The following is a 16,237-nucleotide window of genomic DNA, read 5'->3' as shown; positions in this document are numbered from 1 at the left end:
TTGATATTTTCTAGTATTTAAGTTTCTTTGCTAGTCAGAAGGCAGTACCATACGTGATAAGTCACATCCATAGCAATTTTTTAATCAGTCTAGTTTGTGAATACTAAATGTGGAAGAGAAAATAACTGTGGGTCTTACCTTCCTGCCAGAGCCAGCAGTGTTAAGTTTCATGATATTAAAAAAAAATAAAAATGGAATTGTCAGGGCTGTAAGTCAGCAGCCGAAGCAGGAATTACTGCAACTTAGGGACTATAAATTTTGGAGTGTGAATGTGACCTACCATACATGAATTTTCAAAAAAATTAAAATATTTAAAGTATCCAGCCTGGATACAGTTTATCCTGAGCTACTGAAAATTTATTTTCAATATATTTTGGTTACTTCTGAAGTAACTTGAGATGTAAGATAGAAGCCAGAACTAGTGCAAGTGTAAACAAATGTGTAAAGCAAGCATGATCATTTATGTCTGACCCAATATTTTCTATTCCATTTAGCTATGTGTTTTTCTTCAACATTTTCACTAACTCTTAAAATTCATTCATAGCTAGCACCTATTTCAAAAGTGGCTACTCCCTAGCTGAAGGAACAGGCAAGTTCAAGCTTTCTTATTTTTTGAATGTCACACATATAAGAAAAATAAAGAATGATTTTTACAAATGTATGCCACAAAATTACTAGCAATTCCCTCAAATATACAAAATCTATAGAAGTATAATACTGGCAACTGAAATTCCATCTTCATTTGATAACTGGCTTTTGTAACTGAAAATCAAGGAACCAATTATGTCACTGGTTTCAGAGCAATTGCCCCAAAAGGTGAGTACTAGATGCTTCAAAACTTTCAGGGGAAAATAAATGAATCAAGTGATTACTATTTAGTGTTTATCATACAGAGTTTGTGAGTAGCCGTGTTAGCTGAGTATTAGCCATAATCCATCTCTTGCTATAGGGAATGGAAATGTATAGAGTATTTTATAAATCAAAAATTTTATTTCTATTAAGAGATTTCTAGGTGTTATATCTTCTCTAAGACTCTTTCCACTTCTGAAAATCTTATAATTACAGCTGGACCTCAGGAAAACATGAAGTCACTTGAGGGAAGGTACAGATGGTTACTATCACAGGAACATTTGACATCTTCCCTTTAGTTGAATAAACCGGTAGGTTTTATAATAAATGTCAATAGCATTGAAATTTGAAATTGTTGACATTATTCATGAAAAAAATCAACAAAAGCAACTATTGGTTCTTATGGACTGAGACTACTGATCAACCAGAAACTCTAGACTTTGTTTGTACCTGTTTCGTTGTGTTATTGATATTGTCTACAGACATACACATTCTAGGTTAGCTTCTGAAGTAATATCTTCTAAGAATTTAAACACAAAAATTTTTCCTAAAAAATGAGCTAGTATTACTTCTTTTTTTCCTATGACCTTCTGAAGATAAAATGTTTTAATTGTAAGTATAACAAGATTACTAATACAAGATTAGTAACAAGATTACTAATATGATTTTCGATGCCAGAATTGGACATTTTTTTCCATTTTTAATACATGCTCTCTTTTGCTTCAGGTTTTCAAAAATCTATTCAGTATTCCACATGTTTCTGATATTCACATCTCATAAAGAATAAATCTGGAATGGAGTAAAAAAAAGGAGTTAAGTCCTAAATTATTCCCTATTGATATTGTCCTAATGTGAGGTTTTTCTCAAGGCTGAATTGGAATTCTAGTTCAAAATTTCTACTTAAAAGGGCTTATAACTATATTACTGCACAGAAAAAGTCTGTGAACTGGAAGATAAGTATATGGGCTGCACCTCCACTGCCCTTTGGTTTACAGGGTTCACATCTCATTGGAAAGTGGAGGGCACTATTGCCTGAGGACATTTGCCCTGTGCTCTTGATACTTGTCACATATAATGTACTGTGTTACACATATGAATTCATGTCAGAATCTGCCATTCCACAGTAAGGCAGAAATTTGTGCAAATTATGTTTGCTCATGTTGAAAGGTTAAATTCTTTATGGGTCTGAAATGTGATACTTCTTTTAAAATGTATATGTGAAACAGGTTTGGAAATGTGGTTAAGTTTGCAAATTTATACACTACACTCAGATGTACAAAAATTCCTCTGTAACTGATTTGAACTTTCTCAAAACCTCTATCCACAGGGTGTTAGATAATATGTAAACTTACTAAGTTAATGTATTTCAGTCTCTTCTGGCTTAAGCCTCTCTCCTTTTGGATAAATATTGAGGCTACAGAGCTCATCTCTATTTCAGAGATGTTTCTTTCTTTGCAAATTCCCAAGATACCGTGTGGGCTCGAGGGGGAGACTGCTGAGCCCTTTCTCAGTGTGAGGGTCAGGAGCTTAGCTCTCACACAGGCCCTTGTGAGGCTCTTTTGATTCCTTGCTGGTCTCTGTGACAAGGCTTTTGTTGTAGCTGCTCATCAGGCATCCTGTTGTCATTTCCGGCAGAGTTAGGACAGCTGGTGACATTTGGAGTACTTCCTGGGCTGAGTTGGCCTCTCCTAGGCTTGTCTTGTTTCTCTGACTCCTTTGAGGCTTAACCAAGTTCTACATTTGCTGACTTAGGCTTTTATTCTCCACCCTGACATAGGTTCATCATGTTATTTACCTCAGTGTCGCTACAGTAGGCAGGTTAGTTCTGACCTCTCAGCTACTTCCGATGCCTCCACTGGGAATATCAAACGCCATGGAAGGTGGGGAATTTCTGCAGCACTAGTCCCAGATCATCCTTTCTCTATTCCTCCCATGCCACCGGTTCTATGCAGTGGCTGGTACATGGTGATGGGAGGCCTTCTAGAAGATGTTTTCCCAGTAGGGCATAAGATCCCTTATAGGGAACTAAGCTCCTTGGATTACCTTCCTCCTAAACTATCTAGAACTTTCTAGACTATCTAGAAACTTTCTATTCAAGCATGTGAGGTGGGCAGAGAATGAGATCAGCATCTCTCTTTTTATCTTTCTTCTTTTGCCCTCTACCCTTGCAAAAACTCCTACTTTATTTTTTTGTCTTCAGGAATATTTTCTGTGTCATATTTTCTCCTTCCAAGATAGCATTTCCAGGGATGTACTTACTGAGAAGGAAACCATGTCAGGAAATATTAGAAAATATTATCCTCATTTTTTACAATATCAAACTCACAGAAATCACTGGATCATATCTTAGAAAAAAATTTCTAGTGCCATTAAGTTGATATATTTTTATATATTATATGTTTTAGTTCAATAGTTACTAAAGTGCCCCAATCATGAGCCAAGTAAAGAAAATTTTAGTCTTTTGAAATTATGACAGACCTATAACTGTCATAAATGTATGCTACATGATTGAGTTTTGAAAAATATTTTTAATAATATTTATTTAATGCTTTTTACTTTTCAAAAAGTATTTAATACTTTTTACTTTAGTATTCATTGTCTTATTTGATCTTCACAACATTCTTGTGATGTAGGCAAGGTAGATGTTATTCTGTTTTCTAGATGAGGAAATTAAAATATTAAGTAAATTGCTTTGAATCACATGGGACCTTGACATTTATGTTGGAGCTAGAAGGAACTGTATTCTCAATTCTGCTTCTGGCTTGGTGTTCTTTCCTTGAAACTGTATTTGTAATGTATTACTTAAGAAATTTTTTAAAAAGAGAGAAAAATCAAACCACCCTTTACTTGTCTTCTTATAAAGAGAGTCACTAATATACTTGCTTCTCCTGCATAGGGCTTAAATGTCTGTGCAAGAGTCTTTAACACAGTGGGCATACACTTGTCCGAAGGGCACACGAGCTTCTTTCCCTATCATTCTGATAGTCCTGTCCTGCACACTCCCAGGCTTCTCCAGTCATTCTTATCTCCTCTTTTCTTGAATCATCTACTCGTTTATTGTCTTTGTTTATCTCTTGGCCATGATATTTTGTGTTGCCACTCCAGCCCCAAAAGAAGTCAGAAGCTTTGACTTCTGTTTTTTCTCCATGATAATGTTTAATAGTTTTCTTGATTACAGCATTTTCACTTGTTCTAGTCATACTATTGCTGAATCTACCACCCAATTGTATAGGCCTGTATTAGTCTGGGTTTTCTAAGGGAAAATAACTAATTGGATAGATGAATCTGTGAAGGGAAGTTTATTAAGGAGTATTGACTCACAAGATCACAAGGTGAAGTCCCACAATAGGCCATCTGCATGCTGAGGAGCAAGGAAGCCAGTCCAAGTCCCAAAACCTCGAAAGTAGGGAAGCCGATAGTACAGCCTTCCATCTGTGGCTAAAGGCGCAAGAACCACTGGCAAATCGCTGATGAGAGTCCAAGAGTCCAAAAGCTGAAGAACTTGGAGTCTGATGTTCGAGGGCAGGAAGCATCCAGCACAGGAGAAAGATGGAGGCCAGAAGACTTAGCCAAGTCTGTTCTTTCCTTGCCTGCTTTTATGCCAGCAGTTGCCTAGATGGTGCCCACCTAGATTGAGGGTGGGTCTGCCTCTCCCAGTCCAGTGACTCAAATGTTAATCTCCTTTGGCAACACCCTTATAGACATACCCCCCAAAAATACTTTGCATCCTTCAATCCAATCAAGTCTAGACTCAATATTAACCATCACAAGACCCTTGATATCCTACACAATTTCTCATGAACTAATTATCATTTGATCTAATCAGGTATAAATGTAAATTATTTTAGAAAAAAATGTTTTATTTCATGACTTAGGCAAATTGTTACATTTATAGACCATGTTGGCCTGGATGACTGAATATGTTGAGAATGTTCAGTACTGATAGATTTCTTTAGTTTTGGTGAATCTTGGAAACCAGCACATTATTCAGAGTGAACAGTAATTCATCAGTGTGAATAGAAAGAAGAGTGATTAAATTGAATTTATCATCCTCAAATAGGGGGCTTAGTAAATAGTCCCCTATTTGATGGCACACTTAAATAGGGGGCTATTTACTAAGGTGTGGGCAGAATTTAAGTTCTCTAACAAGACATAGGATGGTAGGCAGCTTTCAAGATGACCCCAATGATCCTGATCTTGTGCTATTCACTGCCTCATGTAATCTCCTCCCCTTGATTAAGTTGTATATAACCAACAGAATATCTCAACTTTGAGGGTATGCCACTTCTACAATTAAATTACAAAAGACTCTGACTTATATCTTGCTAGCAGACACTTGCCCTCGCTGGCTTTGAAGCAGCAAGTTGCCACGCTGGATAGCGCTACACGGCAAGGGATTGAGGATACCCTCTGGTCAATAGCCAGAAAGGAACTGAGCCCCTCAGTCCTACAATCCAAAAGGAAATAAATACAGCAACAATGAATTCGAACTAAATCCTTCCTTAGTGGAGCTTTCAGATGAGCACCAGCCCTGGCTAATACCTTGATTGCTTCTGCTGGGACACCCAGAGTCAGAGGATACAGCTAAACCATGCCTGATTCCTGACCCATAGAAACTTTGAGATAATTAATGTGTGTTGGTTTAAGCCACTAAATTCATGTTAATTGATTATGCTACAATTGATACTTAACATAGATGATGACACGTGGGAGCCACTACCATCCAGGTCTGAGCGGGGAAGGAGACAAAGCAGTTACCAGACTCCAGAGGGCAGCTTTATGGAGAGGGACTGGAGCTGTATCTGTTGGGAGAGGAACAAACAAGTTAAAGCAACTTAGCAGGAGGGAACCGGCAGAATACTTAGCAGTCTTAGTCTTCCACTGTCCTTACATTCCTTCCAGAGCTTTATTTTGACCTACCTGAACCAGACGTGAGAGGAGACTCACTGTTGCTGTCTCTGTGGGCGATCTTCCTGGGCACTAAGCAGAATGAACAGTGCATCCATTTGTTAGGGCTGCTGTAACAAAGTACTACAAAACAGGTGGCTAAAAACAACAGGAATTTCTTGTCTTAGAGCAGCATTTTCCACTCCTTGGACTATGGACTGGTAGGGGTCTCTGGCTGGTTAGGAACTGGGCTGCACAGCAGGAGGTGAGTAGTGGGTGAGCAAGCATTACCACCTGAGCTCCACCTCCTGTCAGACCGTGTCCGGAATTGGTGGGTTCTTGGTCTCACTGACTTCAAGAATGAAGCCGCGGACCCTCGCGGTGAGTGTTACAGCTCTTAAGGTGGCGCGTCTGGAGTTTGTTCCTTCTGATGTTCAGATGTGTTCGGAGTGTCTTCCTTCTGGTGGGTTCGTGGTCTCGCTGGCTCAGGAGTGAAGCTGCAGACCTTCACGGTGAGTGTTACAGCTCTTAAGGCAGCGCATCTGGAGTTGTTCGTTCCTCCTGGTGGGCTCATGATCTCCTTGGCTTCAGGAGTGAAGCTGCAGATCTTCGCGGTGAATGTTACAGCTCATAAAAGCAGTGTGGACCCAAAGAGTGAGCAGTAGCAAGATTTATTGCAAAGAGCGAAAGAACAAAGCTTCCACAGTGTGGAATGGGATCCCAGCGGGTTGCCACTGCTGGCTTGGGCAGCCTGCTTTTATTCTCTTATCTGGCCCCACCCACATCCTGCTGATTGGTAGAGCCCAGTGGCCTGTTTTGACAGGTCACTGATTGGTGTGTTTACAATCCCTGAGCTAGATATAAAGGTTCTCCGTGTCCCCATCAGATTAGTTAGATACAGAGTTTCCACACACAGGTTCTCCAAGGCCTCACCAGAGCAGCTAGATACAGAGTATTGATTGGTGCACTCACAAACCTTGAGCTAAACACAGGGTGCTGATTGGTGTGTTTACAAACCTTGAGCTAGATACAGAGTGCCGATTGGTGTATTTACAATCCCTGAGCTAGACATAAAGGTTCTCCAAGGCCCCAGCAGAGCAGCTAGCTACAGAGTGTCGATTGGTGCACTCACAAACCTTCAGCTAAACACACGGTGCTGATTGGTGTGTTTACAAACCTTGAGCTAGATACAGAGTGCTGATTGGTGTGTTTACAATCCCTGAGCTAGACATAAAGGTTCTCCAAGGCCCCACCAGAGCAGCTAGCTACAGAGTGTCGATTGGTGCACTCACAAAGCCTGAGCTAGACACAGGGTGCTGATTGGTGTGTTTACAAACGTTGAGCTAGATATAGAGTGCCGATTGGTGTGTTTACAATCCCTGAGCTAGATATAAAGACTCTCCACGTCCTCACCAGACTCAGGAGCCCAGCTGGCTTCACCTAGTGGATCCCGCACTGGGGCTGCAGGTGGAGCTGCCTGCCAGTCCCGTGCCCTGTGCTCGCACTCCTCAGCCCTTGGGTGGTCGATGGGACTGGGCACCATGGAGCAGGGGGCGGCGCTCGTCAGGGAGGCTGGGGCTGCACAGGAACCCACGGAGGCAGGGGAAGGCTCAGGCATGGCAGGCTACAGTCCTGAGGCCTGCCCCGTGGGAAGGCAGCTAAGGCCCGGCGAGAAATCAAGCGCAGCCCCGGTGGGCTGGCACTGCTGGGGGACCCAGTACACCCTCCGCAGCCCCTGGCCTGGGTGCTAAGTCCCTCATTGCCCCGGCCGGCAGGGCCGGCCGGCTGCTCCAAGTGCGGGCCCGCCAACCTCAGGCCCACCCGGAACTCCAGCTGGCCCACCAGCGCCGAACGCAACCCCGGTTCCCGCTCGTGCTTCTCCCTCCACACCTGCCTGCAAGCTGAGGGAGTGGGCTCTGGCCTTGGCCAGCCCAGAAAGGGGCTCCCACAGTGCAGCAGTGGGCTGAAGGGCTCCTCAAGTGCCGCCAAAGTGGTAGCCCAGGCAAAGGAGGCGCCCAGAGCGAGCGAGGGCTGTGAGGACTGCCAGCACGCTGTCACCTCTCAAGATCAGCTAGCTATTAGATTTCCATAAAAGCACGAACCCTATGGTGAAGTGCTCAAGTGAGGAATCTAGGTTGCATGCTCCTTATGAGAAGCTAGTGCCTGATGACCTGAGGTGAAGCAGTTTCATCCTGACACCATCCCCACAACCCGCGAGTTCATGAAAAAATTGTCTTCCACGGAACCAGTCCCTGGTGCCAAAAAGGTTAGGGACTGCTGTCTTAGGGTTCTGTAGGTTAGAAGCTTGAAATCAAGGTTTCAACAGGACTATATTTCCTCTGAAGCCTAGAGAAGAGGATCCTTCCTCACCTCTTCTTAGATTCTGATGGTTTGCGGTGATCCTTGATGGTCCTTGCTTTGCAGCTGCTGCTTAGACATCTGGCTCTGTCATCTCATAATGTTTTACCACCATGTGTCTGTGTGTTTTCTCTTTTATAAGGACCCCAATCATATGCATTAGGGCTCACCCAAATCCAGTATGACTTCATCTTAAACTTGATTACATCTGCAAAGACCCTATTTCCAAATAAGGTCACACTCACAGTTACTGGGGGTTTGGATTTAAACAAACCTTTTTGCAGGACACAAACCCATAATTGACAGGAAGCAGAGTACATTAGGAAGGACAAATAGAAGAGATCCAGCACATAACACCATGGGAAGAGAAAGGTATGTATGGGGTATTTATTTATAATGTTGATATTAAACATAAGCTTGCAACTAATTCAATGAATGAAATGAGCATTTTCTCATCTTCTTTGAGAACAGATTTCTTTTGTAATCTATGCTTTGTGAAGAAAAGGCTATCAAAGCCAAGTAACTGGTGCAGGCTGTCTCAACACAGAAGACAAGTTTGTTGCCTTTATTGTACTGCCCTAGGCTATGGAATTGGCATGCTCTTTATAAATCTCCCCAAACCACTAAAATAAGACTTATGCAATTTTGGATGTTATAGGAAGAGGGAACTATATCAACCGTGGTAACTACATCTTACATGGCAGAATATTTAGACTTGTGAAATGTATTTTATAAAGTACCGCACATTATTCAAGCTTTGCGTTTATTTTCCTTTTAATATTACCTGTTTAGATTAGAAATAATCATAACTTTCAGGAAAAATGTTTCACAATTTTGTGATGATTTCTAAAAATTTTACATAGATATTTCATGGCATTCAAAGAAAATTATCTGCAGTTTAGCCACTACACTTTTTCCCCATAAACTCTAAAGATGATTTTTTTTTTCTGGTAAAAATAATTGAGCAAATTTCAGTGGCATGAGAGAATAGGCAATATCTCATTCTCGAATCATTAGAACTTTTCATATTTAAATTTTAATTGCTTAATCTGGAAGACAACTTTGATGATTTAAAGTTGTAGTGAAAAGCACTGCAAGCCTTCAAACCTACAATCAATTTACAAAAATATGCCAGTTCTGAATTTATTGACCATCTGTCAGTCTTCCCTCACTCCTAGCTAGCTGTCGGTGTTTATTATTTGATGCAGTATGTAATGAGTCACTGCAAGGAACAACTCATATCTATAGCACAACGATTAATGGGGTCATTGTCTACCCACAATCACCTCAGCCATCATTCTTTCCTTCCAGGCATGGGTAAATGGCAATACCCAAATCAAACGGAGATTCCCAGAGCCATCCTGAAGCACAAAGTTACTTGTGTACTGCACTAATTTGATTGGCATGTAATAAATTCAGCTACACTCAGTCAAACCTCTTCTATGAAAATGCTTACAAATGTTAAGTCCGTAATAATTTAAAAAGACGTCCTAAATAAGCCCATCTAGAGCTTGTTTTTTTTACACACAAATACACTCATACACACACCCATGTAATTATTATTTGCTTATAATGTAGTATTTAAAATAATTAAAACTGAAACTGACAAAGTCACATTTTAGGACCGTGTTGACTCTGATCTATTTTTTATTAGATACCACAGATAGATTTAAAGCATACAGGTGACACTCTCATTGCGAGACAGTCTCTTATAGTAGGAAAGGCATGGACATTTGAGTCAGGCAGACCCGAATCTACTGCTGATGAGCTGTGATGCATTGGACAGCTACCATTCTTCTTTCATCTTCAGCATCATTGCATATAAAATATGGATAATGTTCACTACCTGGTATGCTTGTTGGTAATATCACATGAGATAATACTGCAAACGTCTGTTCTCGATCATGGTATTGGCGGAAACAAGAAATAGAGTGCAGAAATCAGGAGAAAAGGAGTTGGAAAAAAATTCAAAGCCCAAAGCTCTACTAGGTTATCTTCTAGCTTGGTAAGAAAGTTCTATGATTTATGCCTTTTAGAATATTGAGCTATTAATTTTAGGACAAGAATCCCTAGGACTTAGGTTGTGATAGTGGATAGTTGCTTTAACCTATTTGGGGGAGACAAAAGTGCTTAGGAAAAAGAACAAAATAGACAAAATGCATAAGAAGATATCTGTCTATCTATCTCTCTATCTCTCCATTCATCTATCTATCATGTGTTATGGTGCAAAGGCATATATTTGGAATATATCTATATGTGTACTATTTTAAAAATAGAAGCAGAGCTTTCATATAGGAGACTGAAGGCATCCTGAGAAGTAAGTGATGAAAAACAGAAAGAGCACTTTGGGAGGCCAAGGCAGGCAGATCACTTGAGCCCAGGAGTTCAAGACCAGCTGGGCAGTACGGTGAAACCCTGCCTCTACAAAAAATACAAAATTTAGCCAGCTGTGGTGGCATGTGCCTGTAGTTGTAGCTACTCCGGAGCCTGAGGTGTGAGGATTGCTTGAGCCTGGGAGGTCAAGGCTGCAGTCGGCTGTGATCATGCCGCTGCACTCCAGCCTGGGCGACAGAAGGAGACTCTGTCTTAAAAAACAAACAAACAAAGCAGAAGGAACAAATATGGCTGGACCTAGGTGAGAGTTATATCCATATCAAAAGATGACTGTAGAAGGTGTCTTCAAAATGGCTTGAACTATTAACACATCCCTAGACCCTTCAGCAATGCATGACAATGACCTGGCTATGAGATAAGTGATGGTTATTACCTAGATACATCTGTACAAATTTTAGAGTGGACTCTAAGCAGGTCGTGAAAGTAGCATGGCAGAAAAAGTCTGGTCCAGGATGTAGATGCCTGCTCATTTTGGCAGGGGTGACTGAGAATTAGATGTATGGTTTCTCTAAATGGAAAAAATCCACACTTTGAGGTAAAATAGTTTGTCTTTAGGCTTTGTGCACCTAGTGAACTGCCTGAATTTGGTGTTAGACATATAAGTTATTAGATAAAACTAAAAACTAAATATTCGATATAACTTAATGATTTGAGTTTGAGTCATTCCATCATTCACTTTAATATCCTGTTCCCTAGAATCATCACTTTGAGTGTTTGCCTTTATGATTATATCTTGCTCACATTTTCTTAATATTCAAATGGTAAAGGTTGAATTTTTTGATTGGCAGCTCATATCTAACAGTATTTTTCTATCAAGTAAACCTCTAAGAATTTGGTCGAAAATTACTAGAGCCCTTTCTACCTGAATAGCCCCGATATTTGGCTTGAAGCCTGCAGAAATGTCCAATGCAGAACTCAGGAAGTAATACATTCCAAGAGAAACTGATGGTGAAGTGGAGTTATCACCAGGGCAAGGTCTGCTGACTCTCTATTATCAGACCTCAGCGTCTTGGTGAATTTACCAGGGCCCGGGATGATAGCTTTGCTGATCCAGTGGTTCAGAAAGTTGATTTTTGTCAGTTTTGTAGCGAAATCAGAACATGAAGGAGTTGTTTCATATTAACCAAACTCACATAAGGATAAAATATTCAACGGAATGCATCTTATTGATATTGTGAAAATTATCAGGCAGATTAGAATGTCTGTGCAGTGCCTGTGAAAGCAAATTATTATGGAAGCCAAATTATAATAAGAAGGCAGTTTGGGGATAATAAAAAAGAGAAAAATTTAGTTGAGTAATGCAAATGTTTACTAACATAAAGGAAATACATGCAGGCTATGTGTAGTAAAATATTATGATTTGGATGTTAATAATTTGAATCAGGGAAATTTCATTTTTTGATTATGACTAAACGGTACTCTGATAAGGGGCTAGGCTAGAGTTACACATCATTTGGATATAATGTGCTAAGTGGAACTATAATGAGAATTTCAGAAATATAATAAGAATCAAAACACTTTTTCTTTACAATAAATAGAATTTTAAGTCTTAAAGTAACCATAAAAGATCACATGATCCAACTTTCTCATTTTACAGATAAATAACCATGGTGAGTGATGGTTATGTTACTCACACAAGATCACATGACTAATTAGTATTGAGCTCAATCTGGACACTGGTCTCCTGACTGTTAGGTACCAGTGCTTTACTCCATCTATTTATCCAAATCATCTCTAATCTATATAGACAGCAAAATGCATCTAGCAGGACCAATTAGTTTGTTTTACTATAAATGTTTAAAAGCTGAAAGTTTAATTTATCAACAATTAATATGTAATTAAGACTTTTCACTATTATTTTATTCAGTAAAATGTTGCTCTACAACAAAGAAGTATATAAACTACCCGATATCATAAAGTAGTAGAATTTTCAAATGTTCTTATTACTCATTTGGTGCTCCATTGTACTGTTCAGAAAATTAGTATTGGGAATTAGGAGTAAAGTGGTATTATAAAAGCCAAAATACATGAACCTTAAGAAAGAAGAGTATAAATTCAAAATTTAAGAAATATCTGAACTTCCAAGCATATAGAAAAGCACCTTCAAAGATATTTCTTCACATATTTTCTAGTGAAAAGGAGTTTTTCTCTGGATTCTTTACCCTTAACCAATAACAAATCTACTTTCACAAATATATAGTGATTTTTTTTTAGTTTTCTTTTGATCTTAACAGTGAAGATAGGCCCATAGATTCCTTCAGAAACAAGATGACTTAAAAAAAAAAGAAAGAAAAATAGAAGGATAGGGTGTGTTAGTAAATAAATATATTTAGACACCATTCTCTTACTTCTCAGGGTCACTCAGACAATGTTATTTGGCTAATTTTGTTCTTAGTGTGTCCTATTTTCCTGTTCCTTATCAGAGACAGTCATTTTTGTGAGGATTTAGTGTTCTTTGTGCTGAAGTTTTAATGCAGTTCTAAAAATACGTTTTAAACAGATACTGTTTTTATGATGATAACATAGCTTGATAAAAGGCATATTTAACAGATAAAAAACATTTTCCTCTGATGCCTAAATGGGTTGTTTCTCTTAACATTGGTTGTTAGATGAATCAATGAAATATTAGTTTGTTCATAATTAACAGTAAATGTTATTATATGATTATGTCTAATAAATGTAGAAGTGATTAGAAATCATCATTTGGCAATTTCCATAGCAATAACTGTTTTAGGTAAAATCATTGCATGGTGGGACTAGTGGACAAAAATATAGTGAGCAATAGAGTATTTACTTAGTCTTAAAATATCTCCTCACAGATGTTTATTGGTTACAAAAGGAAATTGAATAATTCTATAGTGGAGATTATTCACACACCACCTTAATCTAGTGGTCAAAGTTAATATCATTATTGGTGGGACAAATTGACTTTATATGTCTCCTAATATGATGCATTGAGAAGGACGCAATATTACTCTTGTATTGCTTTGCCAAGAGGGCATAAACTGATGTAAACATGAGAAAAAAATGGACAAACCAAAATTGAGAAACAGTCTACAAAATGCAGACCTGTATTCTTCAAATGTCAAGATTGAGAAAGACAAAGAAAGGTAGGGAAATTTTTCTAGATTGAAGGAACTAAAGAAACATAAGTTGCAAATGGAATGTGTGAGCCTAAATTAAATTTGGGGCCAGAAAACATTTTGTTTTCTTTTGCTATGAAGGACATTAGTGGAACAATTGATGAAATGAGTAAGTCTATAGATATGTTATAATACTGTATCAATGTTTGTTTCTAATTTTGATAATTCTACTCTGGTTGTATAAGTGAATGTTACTGTTCTTGAGAAATGCTACAGTCTGTAGGAGTGAAGGAATATTATGTCTGAAAATTACTTTAAAAATATAGAGATTTTATTTTTGAAATATTGTTTATATGAGAATACTATATATAAAATAATCTGAGGAATCAGAGGAAAGGCTATGAGAGAACTTGTATTGCTTTACAACTTTTCTCTAAGTCTTAAATTATTTCAAACAGTTAAGGAGTTATTACAGGGTTGGCATCTAATGTATCATTTTTATTGTAATTTATTTGACTAAAACAACATTTATTGAGTGCCTACTAAGGACCAGAAGCTGTGCTGCAATTTCCATAAATTATTTCAAGTGGTCTTCACATGACCCTGTGAGTAGGTCATTGTTATAACAATTTCACAGTTAAGGACACTCATGCTTAGGGAATAACCACTTAACTGAGACCTGTGAAGTCACATAGCCAGAAAATGGCAGATAAGATTTGAACTGGGTGGCCTAATTTTATTTCCATCACTCTTTACTATACCAGACCATCAATCTATATTGTAGCAAATAATTGCATCTTCTAAGAGTAATGAATGACTTTAGAGATAACTGTGTAGAGAGTTCTATCAAAGAGTGGCTTCTTTCTCCTGTGTTAGAATGTCATTATTGAAATTGTAGATCCCCAAAATTTGTGAATTTCTTGGACAAGGAGTGCTTTCTCCTGTTGTATGTTTTTGAAGCATCTAGAGAAGTATCTGGCACATAGTACTATTTTGAATATTTGTTGAATAAATAAATGAAAGTGAAACAAAAGTTTGATACAAGAAGTATAGGGACACGGTGGAGAACAGGCCAGGGAGGTTATCAGAGTACTCTGGTAATAACAGCATAAGAATTAAAGGAAGTAAAAACTAGATGAAGATTTCCATTTCCAGTGAACGGAAACAGCTTCTCCCTGTGATGGTACAGAGTTTATTTTGGCATCTGCCCCTTGAAGTGGTGAGTAAAGTAAGGCGAACTCACCATGAGTCACATAGCCCCTGAAAGGCATGCATCAGGCAACAACCTGAACTGACAGAGAGAGCCAAGAGGAGAGATCAGTTCTGAGATGCAGTTTGAAGGGAATTACTGGGTACTCTTTCTGTAGTGGAGTTCTGGAAATTCCTGGAACACTGAACACAGATTTAGAGGGTCATCCAAGGCCTCCATTTTTTTCTGGGTAGCAGAGAACGTCATTGCTTGTTGTAATGTGATAAATGAATTTGGAGGCCAAAGGCACCCACAATTTTCACTGTTTTTACGCATTCTTTTTCTTGTAAGTCAGACATCTGTGTAATCTGTGACTTTGTTGTTATTTAAACAAAACTTCTTTATATGGTTTCATTTTTAAAAGTTAATCACTCAAATAATGGGAAAGGTGGGGTGAAACAGGGATGGCATAATATTATTTGCCTGTGGAAGTTTATGAAAAATTGGATGTGTGGACGTTTTATAAGTGAATGAATTCTAATCATGTTAGACACTGTGTATAGAGTCAGGCACAGGCGAAGCCCTTTGCATTTTTAGGGTGTCATTTTGTGGCCAATGTACTAAAGAATGACTACATTCCTTATCACTCTTTTAGCACTGGATGGCTGTTATGGATATCAAGTCCTTTTCCAAAGCAACAAGTAAAGAGGCTCCCACATGGAGAAAATTTCCTACGGTTATTCTGTGTACTCCAAGTGTAACCTTGAAATTAATGACAACACAGTGCTAGCAACACACAGATGACAGTATGTACAAGAGCCTGGGTGTGGAACATTTTGGTTCAATCATGTAATCTCTCTTATTATTTTTGATGTCAACTTGAATAAAAAACAAAAACAAGCAAACAAAAAACAGCTATTTCAACCACAATTGAATGGTCAACTCATGATAGGCGTTGCAACAATCTACAGTTCAGTTAGAGATTCCATTTACTTACTAGTATTACAATATTTCACCATTGATACCTTTCTATGGTAGGCACAGTCCTTTTGCAAGTGAAATATTTCTAAGTCTGAAAGTAAAATTACACTGAAAATAGTTTCAATGGCATCCATTATTTTTAGAAATAAAATGAAATTTATGACAATGTTTTCATGAAATAAGCAATGAAATGTTCCACTTCCATTCGCTGAATCATAGTGTACTTTTGGATGCCAGTTCAGTAGGGTAGATACAACACAGCGATATGCTCTAATAACAATGGTGACATCACCTACATCAATAGGTTTATCTGAGGGAGAAAAATTTAGGAAGAAATCAATGAGACATGTTGTGAATCCACTAGAATTGAGAAAATCAGCTGCTTGTCTTAGCTGTATAACTAAGTGGTTTATGAATTTAGTAAGGAACACTTTATCGGTGTTTCCCATCAGTAAAATGTTGGAGATTTTATAAGAGCTCAAAAGACTCCTACCAG

Source organism: Pongo pygmaeus, chromosome 14 (genome assembly GCF_028885625.2).
Source record: "Pongo pygmaeus isolate AG05252 chromosome 14, NHGRI_mPonPyg2-v2.0_pri, whole genome shotgun sequence".
In the NCBI taxonomy this organism is placed as follows: Eukaryota; Metazoa; Chordata; class Mammalia; order Primates; family Hominidae; genus Pongo; species Pongo pygmaeus.
The sequence above is the reverse complement of the archived record's forward strand: the minus strand, read 5'-3'. Positions refer to the sequence as shown.